This window comes from Oncorhynchus tshawytscha, linkage group LG14 (assembly GCF_018296145.1).
Source record: "Oncorhynchus tshawytscha isolate Ot180627B linkage group LG14, Otsh_v2.0, whole genome shotgun sequence".
Taxonomy (NCBI): Eukaryota; Metazoa; Chordata; class Actinopteri; order Salmoniformes; family Salmonidae; genus Oncorhynchus; species Oncorhynchus tshawytscha.
The window spans coordinates 59,756,484-59,766,986 of record NC_056442.1 but is presented as its reverse complement, the minus strand read 5'-3'; positions in this window follow the sequence as shown (position 1 = coordinate 59,766,986).

The following is a 10,503-nucleotide window of genomic DNA, read 5'->3' as shown; positions in this document are numbered from 1 at the left end:
GGATATCTATATATCTATATCATGTCTATATATGGTGGTCCTATAGATATGTATATATGTATATAGGATATCTATATATCTATATCATGTCTATATATGGTGGTCCTATATATATGTATATATGTATATAGGATATCTATATATCTATATCATGTCTATATATGGTGGTCCTTCCCTCCGACACTCCATCAGGAGGTACGTTGTTGTGAAGTATGCTGGGTTATGACTACACTAATCAACCACCTGTCGCAGCGCTCGCTCGGTCCGATCCAACGTGCCAAGTATTCACACGCACACGCACACACACACACACACACACACACACACACACACACACACACACACACACACACACACACACACACACACACACACACACGCACACACACACACACACACACACACACACACACACACACACACACACACACACACACACACACACACACACACACACACACACACTGCCCAGATGTGTCCATCCCTTTAGCAGAGCAGAGCGGGGGTGGGGGGGGGATGAGGAATGAGGCCCAGTCCCTAACAGTAATGTACACTGTACTGAAAAACTGTTTTTATACCATCATCATTTGCGGTATAATCAACAGTAAAATACTCTGAATATTTTTTACTGCTGCACAATGTAAATGGTGGTGCATTGTGGGAAAATGTTGTTGGCTTGGAAATAATAGCTGTATTTTGAAAGGTAGTGTAATTCAACCCCACAGAATACAGTGACATACTGTATTTTTGGTGGTCCAAAAACCATTTGACCACTAGTGGGTGCATGGTGTTGTTGTTTCTCGCTCATTAACATATTTTGAGGCGTGGCTTGTAAGAGGCTATATATGTTGCACCCTTGAGTGAGAATGCTGTACCAAACAAGCACTCCTATGAGGTTATAATGCCCACACATTTAAAATGCATAGGGGGCAGATTGGAGCGGCAGGAAGACTTTACCCTTAAATGGTTGAGCATGTTGTGTTTCAGGTCAATAAGCTGCACTGAAAACTAAATGTGTTGTTTTATCAGCAGTAAAATACTCTGAAATGTTTTACTGCAGCATACGGTAAATGGTGGTACTTAGGCATATGTTTTGAGCTGTGAGTGGCAGGAAGACTTTACCCTTAAATGGTTGAGCATGTTGTCATGTTCTTTTGGTCTGTTTAACCATGGAGTCCCTGCCAGTTTGGAAGCCTTGGTTAATTAAGGCTCTAGATGTAGAAGTGTCAACCTGATACACTATTTATATTACTGTATTACTCTAGGTGTGCTGTAATATACTGTATTTATACTACTGTAAATGTACTGTAATACACTGTATTTATACTCATATAGGTGTACTGTAATATGATACTGTATTTATATTACTGTAGGTGTACTGTAATATACTGTATTTATATTACTGTCATATAGGTGTACTGTAATATGATACTGTATTTATATTACTGTAGGTGTACTGTAATATACTGTATTTATATTACTGTAAATGTACTGTAATATACTGTATTTATATTACTGTAGGTGTACTGTAATATACTGTATTTCTATTACTGTAAATGTACTGTAATACACTGTATTTATACTCATATAGGTGTACTGTAATATGATACTGTATTTATATTACTGTAGATGTACTGTAATATACTGTATTTATATTACTGTAGGTGTACTGTAATATACTGTATTTATATTACTGTAGGTGTACTGTAATATACTGTATTTCTGTTACTGTAGGTGTGCTGTAATATACTGTATTTCTATTACTGTAAATGTACTGTAATATGATACTGTATTTCTGTTACTGTAGGTGTGTTGTAATATACTGTATTTATATTAATGTAAATGTACTGTAATATGATACTGTATTTATATTACTGTTGGTGTACTGTAATATACTGTATTTATATTACTGTAGGTGTGCTGTAATATGCTGTATTTATATTACTGTAGGTGTGCTGTAATATGATACTGTATTTATATTACTGTAGGTGTACTGTAATATACTGTATTTATATTACTGTAGGTGTACTGTAATATACTATATTTATATTACTGTAGGTGTACTGTAATATACTGTATTTATAATAGTGTAGGTGTACTGTAAAATGATACTGTATTTATATTACTGTAGGTGTACTGTAATATACTGTATTTATATTACTGTAGGTGTACTGTAATATACTGTATTTATATTACTGTAGGTGTACTGTAATATACTGTATTTATATTACTGTAGGTGTACTGTAATATACTGTATTTATATTACTGTAGATGTACTGTAATATAATACTGTATTTATATTACTGTAGATGTACTGTAATATAATACTGTATTTATATTACTGTAGGTGTACTGTAATATACTGCATTTATATTACTGTAGGTGTACTGTAATATACTGTATTTATATTACTGTAGATGTACTGTAATATAATACTGTATTTATATTACTGTAGGTGTACTGTAATATACTGTAATTATATTACTGTAGGTGTACTGTAATATGATACAGTTGTACGATAACAATTCCACTCAGCTATCTGGGTTCTCAGATCTGCTGCCAACACAGGGAGACTGAATCAAGATGGTCCCGGCAGGCGGATCTGCTGACAACACAGGGAGACTGGTCCCGGCAGACAGATCTGCTGACAACACAGGGAGACTGGTCCCGGCAGGCAGATCTGCTGACAACACAGGGAGACTGAATCAAGATGGTCCCGGCAGGCGGATCTGCTGACAACACAGGGAGACTGAATCTGGTCCCGGCAGGCGGATCTGCTGACAACACAGGGAGACTGAATCAAGATGGTCCCGGCAGGCGGATCTGCTGACAACACAGGGAGACTGGTCCCGGCAGACAGATCTGCTGACAACACAGGGAGACGGCAGACAGATCTGCTGACAACACAGGGAGACTGGTCCCGGCAGGCAGATCTGCTGACAACACAGGGAGACTGGTCCCGGCAGGCGGATCTGCTGACAACACAGGGAGACTGGTCCCGGCAGACAGATCTGCTGACAACACAGGGAGACTGGTCCCGGCAGACAGATCTGCTGACAACACAGGGAGACTGGTCCCGGCAGACAGATCTGCTGACAACACAGGGAGACTGGTCCCGGCAGACAGATCTGCTGACAACACAGGGAGACTGGTCCCGGCAGGCGGATCTTGCTGCCAACACAGGGAGACTGGTCCCGGCAGGCAGATCTGCTGACAACACAGGGAGACTGGTCCCGGCAGACAGATCTTGCTGCCAACACAGGGAGACTGAATCAAGATGGTCCCGGCAGGCGGATCTGCTCCATGAGGATCTATACCCACCTGAGAGCTTTACATGGCCCAGATACTAATACCTCCTCCTGCCCTCCACCTCTCCACCACCTTTCCTCCTGCCCTCCAAATATACACCCACCCACCCCTCCACCTCTCCACTCCTTTCCACTCTACCTCTCCTATCTCCCCTCTACCCCTCTACCCCACCACCCTCCACATCTCCTATCTCCCCTCCAACCCTCCCACTCTCCTCCACCCCTCAATTTCTCCACGTCTCTACCTCTCCTATCTCCCTCCACCTCTCCTCTCCACCTCTCCTCTCCACCCCTCCACTCTCCACCTCTCCTCTCTACCTTTCCATCTCTCCACATCTCCACCCCTCTATCTCTCCACCTCCTCCTCTCCACCTCTCTACCTCTCTACCTCTCCATCTCTCCACCTCTCTACCCCTCTACCTCTCCACTCCTCCACCTCTCCATCTCTCGACCTCTCTACCTCTCCACCTCTCCACCCCTCCATCTCTCCACCTCTCCACCTCTCCACCTCTCCAGCCCTCTACCTCCACTCTCCATCTCTCCATCTCCACCCTCCACTCTCCACCTCTCCACTCTCCACTCTCCACCTCTACCTCTCCACTCTCCACCTCTCCACTCTCCACCTCTCCACCTCTCCACTCTCCACCTCTCTACCTCTCCACCTCTCCACTCTCCACCTCTCCACTCACCACCTCTCCACCCCTCTACCTCCACTCTCCACCTCTCCACCTCTCCACCTCTCCACCTCTCTACCTCTCCACTCTCCACTCTCCATCTCTCCACCTCTCTACCTCTCCACTCTCCACCTCTCTACCTCTCCACCTCTCCACTCTCCACCTCTCTACCTCTCCACCACTCCACCTCTCCACTCTCCACTCTCCACCTCTCTACCTCTCCACCTCTCCACTCTCCACCTCTCCACCTCTCCACCCCTCTACCTCCACTCTCCACCCTCCACCCTCCACCTCTCCACCTCTCCACTCTCCACCTCTCCACTCTCCACCTCTCTACCTCTCCACCTCTCCACTCTCCACTCTCCACCTCTCCACTCTCCACCTCTCCACCACTCCACCTCTCCACTCTCCACCTCTCTACCTCTCCACCTCTCCACTCTCCACCTCTCCACCTCTACCTCTCCACTCTCAACTCTCCACCTCTCCACTCTCCACCTCTCTACCTCTCCACCTCTCCACTCTCCACTCTCCACCTCTCCACTCTCCACCTCTCTACCTCTCCACCACTCCACCTCTCCACCACTCCACCTCTCCACCTCTCTACCTCTCCACCTCTCCACTCTCCACCTCTCCACCCCTCTACCTCCACTCTCCATCTCTCCATCTCCACCCCTCCACCTCTCCACTCTCCACTCTCCACCTCTCCACCTCTACCCTCCACCACTCCACCTCTCCACTCTCCACCTCTCCACCTCTCTACCTCTCCACCTCTCCACTCTCCACCTCTCCACCCCTCTACCTCCACTCTCCATCTCTCCATCTCCACCCCTCCACCTCTCCACTCTCCACTCTCCACCCTCCACCTCTACCTCTCCACCACTCCACCTCTCCACTCTCCACCTCTCCACCTCTACCTCTCCACCTCTCCACTCTCCACCTCTCCACCCCTCTACCTCCACTCTCCATCTCTCCATCTCCACCCCTCCACCTCTCCACTCTCCACCTCTCCACTCTCCACCTCTCCACCTTTACCTCTCCACCTCTCCACCCTTCCACCTCTCCTATCTCCCTCCAACCCTGTCTCTTTCTCCTTCCCTCCATCCAAAACACTTTGTTTTTCAATGACTCACATTTTCCAGTCCCCCAGATGTGGCTCTGTGTGTGTGTGTGTGTGTGTGTGTGTGTGTGTGTGTGTGTGTGTGTGTGTGTGTGTGTGTGTGTGTGTGTGTGTGTGTGTTTGTGTGTGTGTGTGTGTGTTGTGTGTGTGTGTGTGTGTGTGTGTGTGTGTGTGTGTGTCTGTGTGTGTCAAACTGCTGTAATAGGGGATGTGTTTCACTGGGAAGGAATTTGTTCTGTTCTGTTCTATTCTGTTCTATTCTATTCTGTTCTGTTCTGTTCTATTCTGTTCTATTCTGTTCTGTTCTATTCTGTTCTATTCTGCTCTATTCTGTTCTGTTCTGTTCGGTTAGATCTGACTGTAGAACATTCAGTTTACAGTAGTTTATAATTTTACTGTAGAATATTGTAGAATACTGTAGAATATTCCATTTACAGTAGTTGTAGATCTTACTGTAGAACATTCAGTTTACAGTAGTTTTAGATCTGACTGTAGAACATTCAGTTTACAGTAGTTTTAGATCTGACTGTAGAACATTCCGTTTACAGTAATTTTGAATTTTACTGTAGAATATTCTGTTTATAGTAGTTTTGAATCTTACTGTAGAATATTCCGTTTACAGTAGTTTTTAATCTTACTGTAGAATATTCTGTTTACAGTAGTTGTAGATCTTACTGTAGAACATGCAGTTTACAGTAGTTGTAGATCTAACTGTAGAACATGCAGTTTACAGTAGTTGTAGATCTTACAGTAGAACATCTTTACTTCTTTATACTGGGGTCCATAGGGTTCTGGTCCAGAACTGTAGGGGATAGGGTACTGTTTGGGACGCAGAACCAAGTCGTTTTATATTTGATGTTTATTTCATCTGTCTTCCAGAAGCCTTCTATAAATAGTATCCCAGAAAAAGCAGAAAGTAGAACATTAACTAATTCTGTTAATTACAGCCCTGCCTTCTGAGGAGGCTGCCTTTAGCTAACACAGGTTTATAGGCTTCTGCACACACACCACAGACACACGCACACACAGACGCACACACACACCACAGACACACGCACACACAGACGCACACACACACACACCACAGACACACGCACACACAGACGCACACACACACCACAGACACACGCACACACAGACGCACACATACACCACACAGCAAATAGTAGGTTGAGGACTTGAGAAGCAGCCGCAGGGAAACAGAGAGCTGCTGGCTGGTGTAGCCTGGTATTGCATCACTTCCTGCTGATCCAACGGACTCTTCCTGTTCCTAGCCCTGTACCGTACTGCCAGGGTTGGGGAGTAACGGATTACAAAAAAACAGCATAATATTGTAATCAGATTACAGATACTTTTGAAAAAACTAGCTGATTACTGAGAGGATTACTTTTAAATTCAGAGAGGATTACTTTTAAATTCAGAGGATTACTTTTAAATTCAGAGAGGATTACTTTTAAATTCAGAGAGGATTACTTTTAAATTCAGAGAGGATTACTTTTAAATTCAGAGAGGATTACTTTTAAATTCAGAGAGGATTACTTTTAAATTCAGAGAGGATTACTTTTAAATTCAGGATGTTGGACACTTCTCTGTGTTTCTCAATGACGTTCAAATCAGCTTTGAAAAAAGTTTAAGTTTGTTCCACCTGAGTGAGTCTGCCCACCAATCAGAGACCACTATGATGACACGCCAAATGATGACCACCAATCAGAGACCACTATGATGACACGCCAAATGATCACCACCAATCAGAGACCACTATGATGACCACCAATCAGAGACCACTATGATGACACGCCAAATGGTGACCACCAATCAGAGACCACTATGATGACACACCTAATGATGACCACCAATCAGAGACCACTATGATGACACACCAAATGATGGCCACCAATCAGAGACCACTATGATGACACACCTAATGATGACCACCAATCAGAGACCACTATGATGACACACCAAATGGTGACCACCAATCAGAGACCACTATGATGACACACCAAATGATGGCCACCAATCAGAGAATACTATGATGACACACCAAATGGTGACCACCAATCAGAGACCACTAAGATGACATGCCAAATGGTGACCACCAATCAGAGACCACTATGATGACACGCCAAATGGTGACCACCAATCAGAGACCACTATGATGACACCCCAAATGGTGACCACCAATCAGTGTGGAACAGTGTGGATCCCAGCCTATAGAATAACAGCTGCATGGTGTGGATCCCAGCCTATAGAATCACAGTGTGGATCCCAGCCTATAGAATAACAGTGTGGATCCCAGCCTATAGAATAACAGTGTGGATCCCAGCCTATAGAATAACAGTGTGGATCCCAGCCTATAGAATAACAGCTGCATGGTGTGGATCCCAGCCTATAGAATCACAGTGTGGATCCCAGCCTATAGAATCACAGTGTGGATCCCAGCCTATAGAATAACAGTGTGGATCCCAGCCTATAGAATAACAGTGTGGATCCCAGCCTATAGAATAACAGTGTGGATCCCAGCCTATAGAATAACAGTGTGGATCCCAGCCTATAGAATAACAGCTGCATGGTGTGGATCCCAGCCTATAGAATCACAGTGTGGATCCCAGCCTATAGAATAACAGTGTGGATCCCAGCCTATAGAATAACAGCTGCATGGTGTGGATCCCAGCCTATAGAATAACAGTGTGTATCCCAGCCTATAGAATAACAGTGTGGATCCCAGCCTATAGAATCACAGTGTGAATCCCAGCCTATAGAATAACAGTGTGGATCCCAGCCTATAGAATAACAGCTGCATGGTGTGGATCCCAGCCTATAGAATAACAGCTGCATGGTGTGGATCCCAGCCTATAGAATAACAGTGTGGATCCCAGCCTATAGAATAAAAGTGGGGCTTTTAGTGAAGACATCAAACTATGAAATAACAAGTGTTAAACAAATCAATTTGAGATTTGAGATTATTTAAAGTAGTCACACTTTGCCTGGATGATAGCTTTGCACACTCTTGGCATTCTCTCAACCAGATTCATGAGGTAGTCACCTGGAATGCATTTCAATTAACAGGTGTTAAAAGTTAATTTGTGGAATTTCTTTTCTTCCTAATGCGTTTGAGCCCATCAGTTGTGTTGTGACAAGGTAGGGGTGGAATAGAGAAGACAGCCCTATTTGGTTAAAGACCAAGTATATATTATGGCAAAAACAGCTCAAATAAGCAAAGAGAAATGACAGTCCATCATTACTTTAAGACATGAAGGTCAGTCAATACGGAAAATGTCAAGAACTTTGAAAGTTTCTTCAAGTGTAGCCGCAAGAACCATCAAGCGATGAAACTGTCTCTCATGAGGACCGCCACAGGAAAGGAAGACCCAGAGTTACCTCTGCTGCAGAGGATAATTTCACCAGAGTTAATTGCCTCAGAAATTGCAGCCCAAATACATGCTTCACAGAGTTCAAGTAACAAACACATCTCAACATCAACTGTTCAGAGGAGACTGTGAATTTGTCCTTTGGTCTGGTGAGTCCAAATGTATCGTTGGTTCCAACCACCGTGTCTTTGTGAGACGCAGAGAAGGTGAACGGATGATCTCCGCATGTGTGGTTCCCACCGTGAAGCATGGAGGAGGAGGTGTTATGGTGTGGGGTTGCTGTAATGGTGTGGGGGTGCTTTGCTGGTGACACTGATTTTTTTTTAGAATTCAAGGCACACTTAACCAGCATGGCTACCACAACATTCTGCAGTGATACGCCATCACATCTGGTTTGCGCTTATTGGGAATATCATTTGTTTTTCAACAGGACAATGACCCAAACCCCCTCCAGGCTTATGTAAAGGCTATTTGACCAAGGAGAGTGATGGAGTGCTCTATCAGATGACCCGACCTCCACAATCACCCGACCTCAACCCAATTGAGATGGTTTGGGATGAGTTGGACTGCAGAGGGAAAGAAAAGCAGCCAACAAGTGCTCAGCATATGTGGGAACTCAGCTGTCTATTAATCTGAGAGTGGTTACATTGCTTTTTACCAAAACAGGGGCGGGGTGGAGATTTTGCTATTGTTTCATCTGTGGATTTGCTCTTTAAACAGCTGCACATTATCAAGATATCAAAGGGTAACCAACGAAAAGGTCAACAATAGGCCTTCAGGAAATGCAGCATATCACACTCATTTTTCACCTGTAAATAGCCCTTTTCAGTAGTGCTGAAAGCCATGCCATGAGCACAGCATTTATTTGTCAACTTGAATCAATGAGCCCAATCAGTCGTCCATGACAACACAATCATAAACAACAGAGTAGGGCTGGCCAATACATCCTTAGTTTTGGGGTCATGCTCAGGTAAAACAACTTCCATATTACCAAGTCCTGTTCTTGAAGATCAAGGGGTATAACATTTATTGGAATGACTGGAATTCTGATAGACTTTGGTTTTGAATGTAAAGATATAATTTAATATTATTATAATGTAGTAGAAAGCGATGGTTTAGAAGAAGTCTACATAACCAACCCATAAAGTACAATATAACATCCATATATGACCAGCTATGTAAACTTTTACAATGATTTATTCTGCAATAGATGTCGTTCAATTGGTAACATACATGTTTTTATAAGGGCTCAGACCCAAACACGGGAGGCAGATGGTTTGAATTTTTGATATTTATTAGTTTCAAAAGGAGTAGGCAAGAGAATGGTCGTGGACAGGCAAAAGGTCAAAACCAGATCAGAGTCCAGGAGGTACAGAATGGTCAGGCAGGCAGACTGGTCAGGCTGAATGGTCAGGCAGGCAGAATGGTCAGGCAGGCAGAATGGTCAGGCAGGCAGAATGGTCAGGCAGGCAGATACAGAAACAGGCAAGGGTCAAAACCGGGAGGACTAGCAGAAGAGAGAATAGCAAAAGCAGGAGCACGGGAAAAACACGCTGGTTGATTTGGACATACAAGACGAACCGGCCCAGAGAGACAGGAAACACAGGGATAAATACACTGGTACAGAGAGACAGGAAACACAGGGATAAATACACTGGTACAGAGAGACAGGAAACACGGGGATAAATACACTGGTACAGAGAGACAGAAAAACCCAGGGATAAATACACTGGTACAGAGAGACAGGAAACACAGGGGTAAATACACTGGTACAGAGAGACAGGAAACACAGGGGTAAATACACTGGTACAGAGAGACAGGAAACACAGGGGTAAATACACTGGTACAGAGAGACAGGAAACACAGGGATAAATACACTGGTACAGAGAGACAGGAAACACAGGGATAAATACACTGGTACAGAGAGACAGGAAACACAGGGATAAATACACTGGTACAGAGAGACAGGAAACACAGGGATAAATACACTGGTACAGAGAGACAGGAAACACAGGGATAAATACACTGGTAGA